The 17,428-nt window shown below is 43.4% G+C and overlaps 1 long non-coding RNA gene across 1 annotated transcript in view; it reads left to right on the top strand.

Annotated features, from left to right (window-relative positions):
• LOC138527866 (uncharacterized) overlaps window positions 1-16,857 on the top strand; it is a 97,921-nt gene extending 81,064 nt beyond the window's left edge. Inside the window, exon 3 of the long non-coding RNA XR_011284073.1 lies at window positions 16,538-16,857. This is a non-coding gene — a long non-coding RNA (uncharacterized lncRNA). The remainder of the gene's footprint in view (window positions 1-16,537) is intronic.
• Window positions 16,858-17,428: the final 571 nt, after the last annotated feature.

The raw sequence follows: 17,428 nt of genomic DNA on the forward strand, positions 1-17,428 counted from the left end.
ATGATTTGGGATGACCCTAATATTCGGATAGCCCTATGTCCATGTCACATTCTCACCAACTGTGCCAAAGGATCAATTGTAAGTGAAAACAAAAGTGGAGACAGGGGGAACCTCTGCCGGATCCCCCAGTCCAGCTTGGAGGTATGGGACAACACACCATTGGTACGAACCCTAGCCATTGGGCCTGCATATAGCAGCCATACAAAACAAATAAAATTACCCCCAAAATGTCCATGAAACAGAATCAAAAACTTTTTCTGCATCCAGGGATGCTGCAAACGCCATGGCTTGCAGGCTATCTGCGAAATCACTCAGAACCGCCCCCTCAAGTTCAATGCCGTGGATCTGGTAGGGATAAAGCCAGACTGATCGGGATGCACCAGCAGTAACATGTACGGGAGAAGCCAGGATGCTATTATTTTTCGCAGATTTCTTCGCATCAGCATTAATTAAAGAGAGAGGCCAGCTCATGCATGTGCTTACCCTGCTTCAATAATACCGTAATAATTGCTTCTGCGAGGGAAGGCGGGAGATGACCCAACTCAAAGGATTCCTCCCACAGCTGAAGCAGCCGAGGGGCCAGAGACTGCCAAAATTCTTTGTACAATTCTATTCCCAGGCCATCTGATTGGGGGGCCTTCCCAGATGCCAGTGACATCATTGCTGCCATCACTTCTTCCACTGTCACCGGCTGATCCAGGGCTAAGGGGTGCCTTGCCCGGCAGGCCCGAGAGCGTGATCTCCCCCATATAGTATTCTAGCTCTGCATCCCTACACTCATCAGCGTTGGCATACAATTTTGTGTAATATTTCAGGAATTCCCCATTGATGTCATCATCGGAAATTAACACCTTTCCCGCCTGTTCCGTGATCCCAGTGATGGGTGACACTCACCACCCTCAGAAGGTGTCTTCCAGGTCTGTTGGCCTCACCATACCTCCACGCCAGGATAGGCCTTGCCATATATTGAACCTCATTATCCGCCAGTTCCCGGAACTTCTGCATATTACCCCTAGTAGTGACCTATCATTAGACTCCCCATATTAATTCTCTAGTTGCCTCAATTCCATTTCCACCTAATCTACCTCCTGCCGTTTCCTTTTAAGTGACCCAACAGTCACCAATATCATTTCCCCACGGACCCAGATCTTGCATGCCTCCCATACCATGAAAAGGTGGAAACTGACCCCTCGTTTATCGCAAAAATCGGTCAATTTTGTCTTGAATGGAGGACACCACACCCTCATCCAATAACACAGGGGCCAAGGGCCTGGGGAGCTACCCAGCACCGGGTCAGGTCAACTGGTGAATGACCAGACAGTGTTCTAGGGTGGATCTTGCATCTGCATACTCTCGACAGCCGTTCAACCGATAACAACCAGAAATCTATTCTGGACATCGGGTTGTGGGCCAACGAATAATACATATATTCCCTGGCATCAGGGTATCTATTTATCCATACATCCGCCTGTCCCAGCTGAGCCATTATTTACGCTAACATTTGCGCTGCACCTGTAAGGCCGCGTAGAGTAGTAGTGGAACAGTCCTTTATGATGTCAAGAATAGTATTAAGGTCACCCCCCCCATATAATGGAGCATCAGGGGCAGGCAAAATCAGCTCAGACAACCGACCATACAATGACGGATCATCAACATTCGGACCATAGGTGTTGACCAGTCCTAGCATGTTCCCAGCAATCCTTCCCCATACCATCACATATCTCCCTGCTGGATCTATGTACTGTTTGTCCACCTGAGGGGCCAGGGATCGATGAATCAAGGTAAGGACCCCCCTTGCCTGGGACTAATAGTCAGTATAAAACCGCTGCTGCCCCATTTTGCACTGGCCCCAACAAATTTGTTTCCTGTAACAGAACTATCTTTGGCTGGTATTGCTTAAGGTATGCCAATACCTTCCTGACTTTTACTGGGTTATTAAGGCCCTGACAATTCCAGGTAAGTAGGGTAATAGATTCCCTCATAAACATAAATGCAGAGCATGGATCGCCACAGGAACACGTCCCCTCAGGGCGGATTTCATCCCAGAATTATCACCAGTAATCAGCATGTCTGTCAAACTTTCATATTGAACTCCCACCCGACAAAACCAGAACATTATTAACTTGCCCCACTCTAACCGGGCTTCTCTCCCATCCACCCTTACCCCCAACAACCCCCCCACCCTCACCATCTCCTGCAACCTGATGATGTAGCACCATTCTATCCATGGAAACCTCCTGGGGTGCGTTGCGAACAGCAACAGCCCTGACAGGCCATCCACGCAACCCGGCGTAAACCAATCATCATATTTTTGTGTCCCTCCACAGATACTCCAATGTCTAATAGACAACAACTAGGATGTCCTACTCACTCTGTGCCATCATCCAGTGCTCCACCCGCTGTTTGGGTGGGACTTTGAATGTTCCTGCGGTCTCTTGGCAGCAATGGTATTGATGCTTCTATAAAGGCAGTGGCATCAGCTGACTGTCAAAGAAATGTGCCTGACCTTCATGTTGTATTCGCAGCTTGGCAGGAAATATCAGGGCATAGTGAATCTGTCTAGCCTGCAGCATTCGCTTCACTGAGTAATACGACCTCCGCTGAGCCTGAACATCAGCAGCGATATCTGGATAAATGTGGATATTACTGGCTTCGTAACAGAGTGTTCCCAAATCTCTAGACATTTTCAAGATAAGTTCTTTGTCCCTATAATTCAGCAGTCTTGTGATGATAGGGCGCAGAGGGGCCCCAGGCTTTGGCACAGGCACCAAGACATAATGGGCACACTCGACCAAAAACTGTGCCGAAAATGTCCCTCTCCCAAATAGGTTCCGGAGGTGCTCCTCCACAAACAGCTCCATGGCCCCCCTAGGCTTTCTCAGGCACACCGACTATCTGCACGTTATTCTGCCATGAGCGTGACTCAAGTTCATAACATTTGCCCTGTACCATGGCCAATTCTGCCTTCAAATTAGTGATTGCACGGCCATGTTGCCCCACTGTATCTTTCACCTCCCCTATCCTGGTCTCAGCTGCCATAATGCGGACACTTTCTTTATCCAATTGGATTTTAGTGAACTAATATTTGCCACAATGTCATCCAACTTAATATTGACAGACATGAATCCGCTCTGCATTGCCACATCACTTGATCCTCAAGTGGTGCTGTTTCTGCCACACTCGGGCCACCATTATTTTCTTCACCGTCAGACTTTGGATTCCTTGCAGGAGTGTTGCTGTATGAATCCATTGGGCCATGCTTCTTCCCTGCACCCTTTGTCATACTGCCCCACTGTTGCCAAGCAATATGTTTTGCTGCCAGTAGATTTCTTAACCACACACACCTGAGCAGCGTCTCAGTCGCCAGTGGAGCCCGCTCCAAGCACTTCAGTAAGCCTGGCCCAGACCTTGGACCAACACTGCCTTTCAGAGTTTCTACTGCACTCCCACCACTTTCCAAATGTCAGCACCTACGGATCAGTGGTTACTTCCATCAAAGCATGTATTCCACAGAACATGCTGCCTTTCAGTCCATGCAATGCAGCCAACAGAGGCAATTTCCACACAGCAGCAGTGTTTTGATCCTATGCTGGCCTCCCGAGTCAGATGACCGCACTCATGGGGCCCCAGGAAATGAGCCCCCAACTGATGCCGCCATCGTATCCCCTCTCCACACCCAACAGTGCACTGTGAGCAGAGTTAGGCACAGCAGAACAGCTACAGCAGGATAGTCACCAAGAAAAAGACACATGTGCAGATCAAGGCTCCACCTCACTTATCCACGCCACACAGCGGCAACTGGCCACCACCACAGCACTGCTCGCCTGCAGCCACCACCCTTAAATATATGCTGCAAGGTGCAGCCCTCAATTAGCAGTGCTCAGTGGTCCCGTCAGAGCGTGGCGACAATATCAGCACCGTCTCTTCCCATACTAATTCAGGATCTGTGCTTGCCGCGCCTGGGGGCCTCCTCTCCTTCGATGGCTCCGGCTGAGCCCACAGGTTAACCACTCAGGCAGATGCCGACGACACCTCGCCGCCTCAGGAGACCTGGTACAAAGCGTGATCCCCACGCTGGTGCCCACGCCCTCCCGCCCCGTGGTGCGAACAGAACGGGAGCGAATACCCGGCGAGCAACAGAGCATTCAGGCGATACATGGGGCCAGCCCAAGGGCACAACAGCAACCTTGCGTGAACTACTCTGCTCCTCCTTCCGACAGGAAGCACTCCAACTCGGCCTGCCGTTACAGTTCGCCCAGGCCAGCCCACCACCCTTTCCAGAGAGAATCACTCCTCCTTTCCGCCAGCTGCAACGCACGATCTACTGCCGCCTGCATTATCGAGTCAGCCAGTGGCCCGGTCCCTTTATTCTAGGCACCCTCTGCCACCTCCACACAGACTTTGGTAATCAGAAGTCCGCACTTTACAGGATATTTATGGGTTTAGGATTGTGCTGGGCTGCAGTTCCCACCTAGGCCACCATCTTCATTGCTGCTCAGCAGCGCCCCCTTGCTTCGATGCTTTTTAAACATAACCTGGCTCTATGCCTCATTAATGAAAGTATGGAGATGGAAGCACACGGAAGGACAAGGCAGAGGGACGAGAAAGAATCAATCGCTTGTATTTTTTGTTTTGTGTTTTATTACGTTTATGGATACATGATTCGTAACTCGTGAGTGGGTCAATAGATAAAGTCATTAATGCTACTCTGGTTCATACTTGAGTGGGAGGAAGCAGGTATTTGTGTTCTGCAGTGATACGATGACCCTATGTCCTGGCAGCTTGCAGGTCTTGACAACTTGCAGGAACAGAGCGTGCACCTCCCTCTGTGCTGTCATGTTTTAAGAAGCAATATTGGTGCTCCGTTGATGAATGCGAGAGGCAGTCATCGTTTTTCGCCGGATCGTCTGCTTTATTGCTCAAAATTAAAATCAAAAGTCATGTTTGGATATGTTCCCCAGCCCCTCTATCCTATGACGGATGCAAATCATGTTTTGCTAAGCAGGATGGCCAACCGTCTTGAATGTAGGCCTGCTGTGCCACATGTAGCCTATGCGGGAGAGTGGTTGGTAATTTTATTACAGCTGCCCCTCCAGCTTTGCCTTCAAGCAAAAAAGGTTTGGATTGCAGAGCACATGTACATCCTTCGTTGGAAGTCGTCTGCCAGTGCTAGTTGGGAGAGCCGGGTCGCCAGTTGACTTGGCTTAATGAACAAATACATTGCTCTGCCAAATTACAGGACGGAATATTAATTGCATTTGGAGGGCTTTGACCAATTTGTGCAAAATGTAAATAAAGCACTTTATTTAAATACAGAAAATGTTCAAATGCTAGTAAGAACATTAAATATCTGCAAATCTTGCTCCTTGCAATGTGAGATGATGCTTTTTTCTCCACCTGGGTAATCATTCACACACTTTCGCAATAATCACCCGCACCCTGGGTTGCAAATCCGGCAACCAGGGGTGCTAAGAGCGAAGTATTTTGTTGGAATCGTCCCGTTCATTCAAACAAAATACCTACTAAAGATGCCCGTTATGGATCAGGAAGACGGGGCTCCGTATGGCGCAGCAGGACATTTCTGCACTGCCAGTTTAGCGCGGGCCGGCTTGGGTGCAGCAGTTTCACCGCAGGAGCCGGTTTGGCGTGCACTCTTCGGTGCGGCCGGTTCGGCACAAGGTTATTAAAAAATGTATTTAAATTGGAAATTTCATGAAACAGAAATATTAAATATGGAATTATGGCATTGCGAACCCCGGCCTGCAGGGTTGCAAGGCTGAGCTGTTAACAGCAAAGCTATAGTGATCTTATAGATATCAGCTGCAACAGTTACTTATATTAACCATAGCGTATTCTGAATAACCAACATTAATATAAGTAACTGATGCATCCAAAAATTATATCATCTCTATAGCCTAGTGGTTAGCTTGTTGGTTTTGCAGCCCTGCAGGCCAGAGTTCGAAACAGCATCTATACATAATTTAATTAAAATACTAGTACTGCCGCGCTGAAACATTCTGGTGCCAAATCATCCCTGCGCCGGGCTGGTTGCGCCTAACAGGTTGTGCCAAACTGGCCCGCGCCTAAATGGGGTGTACCATCCGTACGGAGCCCCTCTTCCATTTCCATTGTGGCAAGCGGGGACAACAGGTTGAGGCAGCAGCAGTGGCGCCGGGCCTTGCTTGAAACGCAGGCTTGGATCGGTAGATTTAGCCCGTGATCCGAGCAACCTGATTGATTGCTCACCCCGCTCTGGGTGCTAAAATACAAGGAAGACCAATAAAACAAAAAAAACTCCCACAACTTGTGAAAAATACAATATGTACACGTCCTCCAGATCTGACCTTAAGTTTACTTATGCCTTGAAAATGCAAAGGGAATTCCTGATTGTCACCAATGTTTGTACATAGTGTAAAGGTCCCTAATATCACCATATATTTGCATAAGGAGGTGACACCATATTCCATAACGAGTTCTCAAATCGTGAGCAAGGAAATGCTTTTCATGGGTTTCTACCGTTCAAAATGTCCTGCAAAAGAATTTAGCAGAGTTGGCTTCCCTAATGCCAATTCCATCCACTTGTTAATTCGGTTTTAGTGACAGACAGACCAAGGCTAGGAACCTTGTCATGAAAGGAGCATGCCCTTTTGATTTTATTGGGCTACTAACCTGATTAATAGTTGGAAAGATGATGATTACATTGACTATGATGTCCCAACAAAATGCTCCTGCTTGTCCCTTTTTCTTTCTCCTCCATATTTCAAGCACTGCTCTCACTACCTGGATGCCGAAGTCTGCATATCTGTTTCTATGCCCTCTACTACCCAAATGCTTCACGCACCGGCTGCTACTTTTCTTTTTCTACCAGTCTCCAGTGTTACTCTCTATTATTCTGTGCAAGCAATGACAATAGGCAGGTGACATTTTACATACTTTCATTTGTTGTGTGTCAATAAGCCCTGAAAGTAGAGGTTCACATTACCTTGCATTGTGGTATTTACAGTCTTCCATTCAGAATGCAGACAATAAAGATACAATCAGATCATTTTTGCTTAACATGTTTATATAAGTATATGTTGTCAGGCTGGTTTACCATATTACTTATGTACTCTGCGAGACATATATGTGAAGTAAAATAGTTGTGTGGCTCTTTGAAATCAAAACACACATCTCTGTCACAGCAAATGTTCAGAAGGGATCTGACCCAGCCCTGAAATTGCAGAGGGGCCTCAAATCCCAGCTTCATTATTTTACCAAGGGCTGTGATCCTGGGAAAAACATGTAATCTCCCAGGGACTTTTCTGTAAAATCAGGATTGACCAGAAGTGATTAATTTTACAGTGCACCCCATGTATTTACTGCACATAACAATGCCATGTGTCTCTTGGCTTAATTGTGACACCAACACTTGAAAACCATAACTCCTTTCTGACTTAAAAGTGAAATAGACCGTATGTCACACTATTTAGTGATACCTTTGTTTTAGATGCATGCACGTTTGCAAATAAAGATATATGTGTTACTTTCCTAGCCCCCTAAAAAATGTAGATGTGTGGCAGGGAGTTACCATCAATAGATAGTAACCCCCTGCCTCATATCTACCTTTCTTAGGTGGGGGCAGAACAGCAATCTGTTACTTTTAGATGTGAGCCACATGGCCTACTAGCTGTGAATGATGGATGTGAAGCCACGGGGCACCACGACGGGGGGCCCAGTTGCCAAATGGCATGCAGGTGGGTGGAGGCAATGCATATCACAAACAGAGTTGTCACCTTGAATAAGAGCTGCTGTTATCCAACACATTTGATACGGACATTATTAACAATTAAGTACCTGCAGCTGTTAGCTAAGCTCACCTAGATCTTACCTGTTAGATTTCCAAAGCTCTTTGGCTCCTCTACACAGGACTTGCACATGCAGGCCAGTGCACAAGTCTTGCAGATAATGGGGCAAGTTGTGCACATTGTGCTGTTACACATTGGTTGCCATTCACGCAGTGTTTAGTCTTTAACCCATTTTACTGAGGTCCTTTGCTAGGATTTCCTTTCTTGTAATGTCGCTGCCCTCCATACCCTCAAACATCACAGATTGGTGACACTTATAATGATGTCAATATACATGCAAATTAGGGTCACACTCATCTGCTGAACGATGTGGGGCCTCCATGTCACTGGGAGGTTTATTTACATTATAGAATTGCTGATAATCTTGCTGACGTTTGCCGCCCCAATGCTCCAACCACAAGGCTGTCAGACTATACTGCACCGATGATCCCTAACAATGGTGAAACCGGTATGAAATTGTCTACAGTCTTCTTGGGTAGAAGAAGCTATGAATAAAAATAGCACTGCCCAATTTTACATTTTTCTGGAATTTAGGGCTAATTTGAATATCCATAATGCGTTGCTCATGCGACTCTGAACTGGAGGCGAACTTCCAGTGACAGCTACTGGGTGGTGCTGTGTCACATGTGACTTCACTCTATTTACATATTCTACTTTTAGAATTTCTGATTAAAATAGAAGGCCCAGGCACATGAACATGCTATGCTTTCTATGTCTATGCACGCACGCATATTCAAATCAAATGTTACTCAGCATCCTATAAGGAGTATTTATTAGGAACGAGAAAAAAAGTTGCTCAATACCTACATAAAGGTCGCCCAAAACATTTAAAGCAACATGTCCACCCTTCCCCCTTAACATATCTTTCCAGAAGTTTTAAAGTTACTTTGAGCCTCTTGAAAAAGATGGAAGATGCTTTGTAGAGCTGCTGGCATTTTTCCAATTTTGTTAAGGAACCATGGCAGACGCTTGAAACACAACGAACAAAAGGTCCAATGCTGTATGGGGACTCTAATTAATGTCAGCAGTGCTGAAGTGGCATTATTGACACACCTGTGACTGTGCTTGCTACGTTATGGCAGCACCTATGAGACTATTACATGTGGCGACTTTACTACCCAGCATGTGATGGCATTATTGAGGAGTCTGTCTGTGGCTGCACTTTACATCTGATGGCAGCACCTTTCAGGCGTCACCTTATAAATGGTGATTTCCCATGCAGGGGGGCGGGGGGGGCGCCTAGCATGTGATGACTAGCCCCAAGACGCAGTTTCATATGATGTAGTTATACCTTACACATAGTGACATAGCAGCCGTATGATTGCATTATTTTGGCATTTGAGGCTGCACCTGGCATATGATAGCAGCACAGTCACGTGTGAGGGTATATGTTGCATGTGGTAACTAGAACAGCCTGTCTGATGACATTCCCGTTCATATTGGGACCATCAAAACCGATTGGCTTTGTCAGTTCTTGTTTATGTTATGCCGCATACATTGCAAAACATCTAGGGCGTTATTGGAGAAACTTTACGCTGATGCCCCTGTTGTCTGGGAAAAAACTGATTGAAATAATGTGTTGTTTATACTAGGCACATCTGAACACTGGTGATAATTGCATTTGCACCAGTGCACTGTTTCTGTAATACTACCCCTCGGGCCTGATTTACGAAAGCACTTTTGAATGGGAAAACCCCATTGAAAAAGGGCTTGCAAATCAGGCCCCTATTCTGCTTCATGTTTGCCCTAGTGCAAATACTTTTAGTAAACCGGATTGGGCTAAAACCTGTTTCTCCATCTCATATTATAAAACAGCAAACTTGGTGTTCAATTACTTTGCTCCATTTTTTAGATACATTTGGCCCATGATTGCTGGTCGGTCTGATTATTAACAGAGATGGTGCATCTACCAGACAGGTTCCGAAATAGCAAACGAGAATGGCAATGCGTATTCAGCAATAGTTTCTTTATTAGTATTGGTCCGGAAGACATTGCGACGGCTCAAAATGCTATTACCGATATGAAATTTTACAAGACGTGTAAATGCTGTCTCTTTTTGTTTACTAAAGTTTATTTTACTAATTATATTTTCCATCACTGCAGAAGTTAAACAAATATATTACATGTATTCTAGTTATCTTTAAACCTGGATAGTCTGTGCGGTTTTGGGGGGTACTCTGTGAACATTGCTAGTCTTTCATTTTAATAGACTTCCTCCTATTTCGCCTGCACTCAAAATGAAACATTTAAAATTGCTTTGTTTTTGTGTTGATTTGGCTTTTGCCATTGAAGCGAAATCTAAGCTGCAGATGTAATTTCCTGCACTGTTATTGGCCAAGAGAAGTGTGGTAATAGGGTGGCAGGGTGAAAAGAAAATGTGGGCACCACTGGTTCAGTTAATTCAGTTTGGATCTCTCTATGAAGTATGCGTTATTTAAATGTAAAAAAGTAGTTTTGAGGAGCTTTCTGGTAGAAAGTATACTAGGACACCCGGATCAGAATCCACAGAAACAGAAAAAAACTGGGTGGGAGCCACACAATTATCCAGACGCTCGCAATCTGCATTCTATGAGGAGTTGCTCAGAAAATAAGAGTAAGTTGCTGTAAGATTTACACACTATTCAAAATCCTCTAAATAAAGCGTTCTGCGCAGGGGATGTGCAAAAAGATCCAAAAGCGTCTTGCATTAAAGAAAAGATTTGATTTTAATTACAGAACAGTTGAGGCAAACATCAACTCCATCTATCCGGCTCATAAACCAAAGCATTTCAGAGAGAAACTCCTTCATCAGGGCTGAGCCCTGGTTGGTACAAATATAAATAGAGCAACATGTGTGCACAAAATGAATGGAAAGTGGCATCATATTAAAACAGTCAAATGTATCCAGATAATGAAGCCATACATACCACATTGATTGAGGATGTTAACATGGGAATACGTGGCCGGCGGTAGATATACAAATGTAAAATGTGGATGTACACAAAATACGGCATAATGGGAAATGTCGGGTGTCGGGTGTCGAAATGTAATGCCTGTTGTATGTTCAGATCCAATGGAACTTTGTAAACATATCACAATCACAAAAACGATGTATATAAGAGCTCCACGGAGAGAAAATGGTCACAGTAATATGAATGCAATACTTAGATGTTACACATAGTCATATGTAGCATAGGTAGTTCATCTCTTCATTCATTCCGCCTGGTGTAAGTGTGCCACGACGGCTGATCCAGTAGGTTTCTCTTCTGTCCAGTTTGTTGTTAATGTTCTCATGTGGTTAGATTTTGTCACAGTTTCTAAAATCTGAAACCTGATTTGAAACATGTTATGCCTTTTCTCATGCCAATGTCTGCCTACCTCAGAATTGGGATTGCTATTACTGATACAGGACCTGTGTTTGTTCCACCTTAGTTTCGCTGACCGTTTAGATTGACCAATGTAGTAAAGACCACACAGGCATTTGATGGAGTAAATGATATGGGACGAGTCACAAGATGCGTAACTCTTGAACTTGATTTTCTCTCCCGTGCAGGGATGGTTGATGGTATTACCTTTAGTGATGAACCCACAGTTGCAGCAATGTAGGCATAGGAATGTGCCAACTCTTGTAGTGTTTATAGCTTGTCTGGTTTGGTGGAGACCAATTTGTCTCTCAAATTCCTACTTCTCTGATATGCGAATACTGGGAATTCCTTGAATAGATGCTCTACTCTAAAGACACATGTGAGCGTTCTCCAGTTCTTTTTAATGATATTTTTGATGCAATTACTCTGTGTCGAGAATTTGGAAACTTATACCAATAGTGGTGCACTTGTGGGCTTCTTCTGTTGTGTAAGTGTAGAGTGTTCCGTTCAATCAGATCGATCTTGGTGGTAGCTGCTTCTATTTCAGCAATCTTATACCCAGGGGCAACAAACTTCTTCCCCATTTCTGACTTTTCACGTATGTAGTCATCTGGATCACTAACTATGCGTTTGATTTGCAACAATTGGCTGAATGGTAGATTCCTAATGAGGCTGGGTTGATGGAAACTAAGTTGATGTATAAGAGTATTCCTGTCTGTATCTTTAGGAAATAAATTGGTGATATACCCATTCATGCCTGTTCTGATGTTAACGTCCAGGTAATTTATCTCAGTCTTGGACATTTCATGGGTGAATTGAATTCTTGGGTCAATTTGATTCAGGTAAATGAAAAAGTTGGTGAGTTCTGCTTCTGTGCCAGTCTATATTCCAAATATATCATCGATATATCTAATCCAGAGATGGATATGTTCGCTCGAGGTGGCATGTGTGAGTACGTGATCCATTTCATATTTGTACATGAAACAGTTGGCATAGGTGGGAGCTATGGTGGCCCCCACAGATGTTCCTGAGACTTGCAGATGATAATTGTCTTTATATTGAAAATATGAGTTCTCAGCTATAAGTTGTAACAGAACCAAAATAAACTCTTCCGGTGCTTTGATGTCATCCTCTTTCAACAGTATCCATTCGATAGCCTCAAGAAAACGTAGGTCTGAATAATGTCATATTGGTATCATGCATGTAATTTAAACATGAGTTGGGATTATGGATGAAGTTCTGAGGTCAAGAATAAATAATAGCACCCTGTAACCCTCACCCCACTCTCTGAGGAAGCTTCTAAGAAGGTCTGTCCCGGATACTGATTAAAATGCATCATGCACCATGTTATAAAATTGTGAGAGGACAATTAGGAAAATGGAAGCTGATCGGTTTAAGTGATGTTTTGTTTTTCTGGAATTATGATTACATTATATTTTTGTATTTAAATATGAAACGTACATGGTTGGACAGTTTAACAATGCTTCATTCCAATATGTATGGGAAAGGGCTCAAGCTAGGGTCCACACACCTAAAATGTTTGCTAATTGAACATTTCAAGCTGACTCAGAAGGAGGGTTTCTATGAAGGAGACAGGAGTTGAACTCGGAGGCTAGGGCCAAACTGACTGACTGGGAGACTGTAGCCCTGTAAAGCCCTCATAGGCCAAGATTCCTCTTTGACCTCTCAAACGTAGTCCCAGGCATACATCATACACCCCATTTTGAGGTAGTCCACCGGGCCAACTGTCTAGTCCCCCTACTGGGACTCATGAATGTTTGCTTTGTGTGGCCCCAGCAGTCTGGGTGGTGAGTTGCCATTATCCTGCCAAATTATACCTTGCCGCACAACCCTCCCCTCCACACACACACAATCTACGGACCAGATGCATTCAGGAAAGCCATCTAACAAAAAAAGGTTTGCACTCAGTTAATGCCATGGTGGGCAACGGTAGGTGACAAACTGCATGAATTGTTCTGCAGTTATATAGTAAATGAATCTAAAATCTGATAGGTTAAGGGATTTTAGGGAATGTGATGTATACCATATCTTCTGTTATTAATAATAAACCCTTCAATGCTGATATAAGGTTGTTTTCAGAATAGGAAGTAATTTATAAAACACATATTTTCATATTTGAGCTCATCAAAGTGGGTGGCTGCATGTACTTCCCATATAGAAAAATCGCAGGATGAGTGTTGTTAGAGTTTAGTATAGACAATAAGTACTTGGGTGACTATTTTCCTGAAACCCCTGACGTCTGTACAGAAGGGGGTGTCCTTAATCCCAAAAAGAAGTAACCCTAAAACTCTGTCTTTCAAGTGAATGTAGAGTGTGTGAAACACATTTTCCCATTCATTTCAAACAAGAATCCCAAAGCATTGAAGTTCCCTTGTATGAGTGGTGCAAAAAGAAATTTCCCATTAATTCCCATTTATTCCCGAACCAGAATCCCCAAAGTCTTGCGTTTACCTTTATTGTGTGTTGAAAAACGATTTTTCCTAGAGAGGTCATTCCCAAACCTTGCCTTTCAAATAAAAAGCCAAAACGGTTTTCCCATTGCACTCCCATTCTCTGTACCTTGCCTTCACACCAAAGGGGTCTTATCTGCTTGATGCCTGGAGGGTGGGAGTTGCTGGGAGGAAAGAGCATGATAACCAACTAAGCAATCACTGTGTGTTTTACATTTTTCTATGGGTTCAATTGCAAGAAATACGATGTAAAGTGATGACTGCCCATCTCCAAATTGTACCTGTGTGTTGTAGTAACTGAAAGTCCATTCGAAATATAGGTCAGTCAAATGGTGCAAGTAATTTAAAATTGTGATATTGTGTAGTGCCACAGCATTTGTGGCTGATGCTGTTGTGACTGTTCTGTTATTCTTAATAAAAAATCGAAATAAATATATATTCTTACTATACACCAGCCTGGTTCCTAGTTTATTGATGGTAAAGAGGTATTTGCTGAATGGTACTATATAGGTTGGAGGGCTCACTAAAGTTGAATCTGCAAAGCACTTTGTTGTGCACCACCTTGCTTGGGGGGGAAAGGAACTCCCTGATTTGAGACTGACCGTCCAATAAATCGTGACAATTTCCTGTACAGTGCAACATTGACATGGGATTTCAGAACAGTCCTGCTCAGACCTTAGAGTGGTCTTGTGAGGAAGTGTCTCACCTCTCGACCTAGTGACCACGGTTCACGAATGCACTGCAGCATTTGAAAATAAATGTACAATGCACATGCATTCCCCAGATACATATTTTTATGGCCAAACTTTGGCATGTGGAGGCTACTGCAGGGATAACTGGAGCAGTAGGACTGCCCATTTCATTACATTACTAACATTGACATGAATCAGGGCATCTTTAAAGTGACTCCTGAAGCACAATTGATGTCTTTTAATTTAGTGGCTATTGAATCTGAAGGAGAAAGACGGGTATCGGTCACAGTTTTGCTGATGCTCCATTTATAGTGTCTTGCGAGCATTTACAGAAGGTGCTGCTGTTTGACCTTATCTGAATGAGCACAGCAATTCTAAAATCTTTGTTCCCAGAGCTGAGAGGTGAAGGACATGCATCTTGAGGGGAGGTTTGTGGGGCGGGTTCGAAGTGGAATGGGAATGATGGCATAGTGAGTGGATGGGGTAGTTCGCAGTGTGCAGTAATGTAGTATGGGGTAAATAGGACTGATAGCAGGACCAAGTCGATTTATCTGAATCAGTCTCCGTTTCATAGAGATTCTGCCAAGGAGGAGGAATGGTGATGAAGGAAAGGATGAACAAAGGACAGACAGCAACGTTGTAAACATTCCCCAATTATCAATTGACTGCAAACCTTGGCTCTCCAGATGTTTTGGACTATAACTCCTGTCATCACTAGCTGGCATAGTCAATGGTAAAGTGCCATGGGAATTGTAGTCCAAAACATCTGGAGAGCCAATGGCGGCAGGCCCTAGATGAATGAATCGGTTTTCTGCTAAAGTGCATTAGTGTTGATAAAGGTCCCTCCAGGCAGTAGTTCTTCAAATTTAAGGAGATTTCCACATTAACGAAAAATATGCCCACCTTACCCTCTCTTAAACAGCCTCTCTTCAAGCCCCCACTCCCCTCTGTGGCCTCCTGGGCAAGCCGGCTCCCCACACTCTGGACAGGGCAGACACCAAACTACTCCCTTCCCACCCCAAGTTGCTCCCATACTACTACCCCACACTGCACTCCCTCTCCAACTTTTTTTTATCATTTCAATTTAAATAGCGTTTTATTGACTTGTCATGTAATAAGTGGACAACAATATAGACAATTAAAAACAGACATTATTTGTCATTATTCGATTTTTATCTTTATATATAAAGCTGAATGTATGTATGTATGTGTGTGTGTATGTTTGTCTGGCTATACAAATCCACACCGTTGAACTCACGTCTACCAAATTATGCATGGATTCCTCTTTTGTCTGGGGCAAGATCGTAGTCTATGCTTGGATGCAAAAATCTTATATGCGAAAATAATGTATGTGTGTGTGTGTGTTTGTCCTGCTATACAAATCCACACTGTTGAACCCACTTCTACCAAATTTTGCACAGATTCCTCATTTGTCTGGGGCAAGATTGTAGTCTATGTTTGGATGCACAAAATGTACCTCAAATTTTCATGAGCCACAATGATCCTCTTTTTAGGGGCTGAGTGGGTGAGGATGATTGAACACAAAGTCAAAAAGGATCCCACAAATCAGCTTCCTTCCCTTACCGCTCCGAGTGAGCTACCCTAGATGTATACACGTTCAATCCTTTGCATCTTTTACCCCAGAATAAGGGCTCTTAACCATGTAGTTGTTGAAAAAATATACATATTTTAATATTTATCAAAACATATCATCAATTCAAATACACAATATTAAAACAACACATACATTTGTTCAAAACACATACTTGACCAACACATACTTGATTCAACAAGAGGTGAGCATTCAGAATGTGTGACTCACAAATGATTGAGAAACAAGTATAGAGGGGCACCTGATTCATATAGGTTTAAAACAACATCATAAGTGTCCCCCCAGTGATAGATTAGAGTGATAAGTTTCTCTTGTTCAAAGAACGTTAGACTAATGAAATGAAGACCCTATAGGGAGAATGTGTAATTATAGACACAAGATATAAAGAGAGTGAATCATGTCTGTTATAGAAAAGTGTGAAAGTGGTCAATAATGATACCACTTAAGAATGAATATATCCCTGCTGCCTATACAAATAACAGAGATGAAGTTGTTATAGATGTTTTACAGCATTTCTTTTGCACACAAAGTTGAAAACCATGTTTTTAAGTTTAGTTGTTTGTTTGTTTTTTAGAGAGATTGCAAATTGTGGTACACCATTCAGTGTGTGAAAACCAGAACATGAACTAAGCCTGAGTGCCCTGAGGACAGCACCAACAGGATACGCAATAGGGAATATTTGCCTTGCCTATTTTTCAAGAGATATATTTCTATGTTGGTTCTAGAAACACATTGTTATATCAAGTGTTTGTTATGCCTCTAGTGGAAATGCACATACAATAATATGTGGTCAAGTATGTGGTTTGAACAAATGTATGTGTTGTTTTAATATTGGGTATTTGAATTGATGATATGTTGTGATAAATATTAAAATATGTATATTTTTTTCAACAACTACATGGTTAAGAGCCCTTGTTTTGGGGTAAAAGATTCAAAGGATTAAACGTGTATACATCTAGGGTAGCTCACTCAGAGCGGTAAGGGAAGGAAGCTGATTTGTGGTATCCTTTTTGACTTTGTGCACAAAATGTACTGCATAGACACCCACATTTACTGATGCTCACCCCAATTCACTACAGTAGGAGGCAAAATTCAGAATAATGTCAAATCTGGGAAATGGCAAAGTTACTGTTTACTTACGTTTACTTCACGAGAAGAGGGCACAGTCAATCAATCTTTCTTGGATATTTTATCAAATGTCCTGGAGCCATTAAGTGACTGAAATATGCCTCCCAACAAACGAACATCACTTGGAAAAGCTCCATCTGATGCAAAGCGAAAATCAATATCAAGAGCTTCTGAAACACAACAAACACAGCACGACCTGCCGACCAGAGGAGTCAAGCAACTTTCTCCAGGGCAAATGAGATGCCAGACCAAACTGAAGCAAGACTTGCTGACATGAGGAAAGGAGCAACATACTCCAGGGCACATGAGACACCAGAGCAAACTGAAACAAGTCTTG

This window comes from Ambystoma mexicanum, chromosome 7q (genome assembly GCF_040938575.1).
Source record: "Ambystoma mexicanum isolate Mex_15411 chromosome 7q, UKY_AmexF1_1, whole genome shotgun sequence".
Classification (NCBI taxonomy): Eukaryota; Metazoa; Chordata; class Amphibia; order Caudata; family Ambystomatidae; genus Ambystoma; species Ambystoma mexicanum.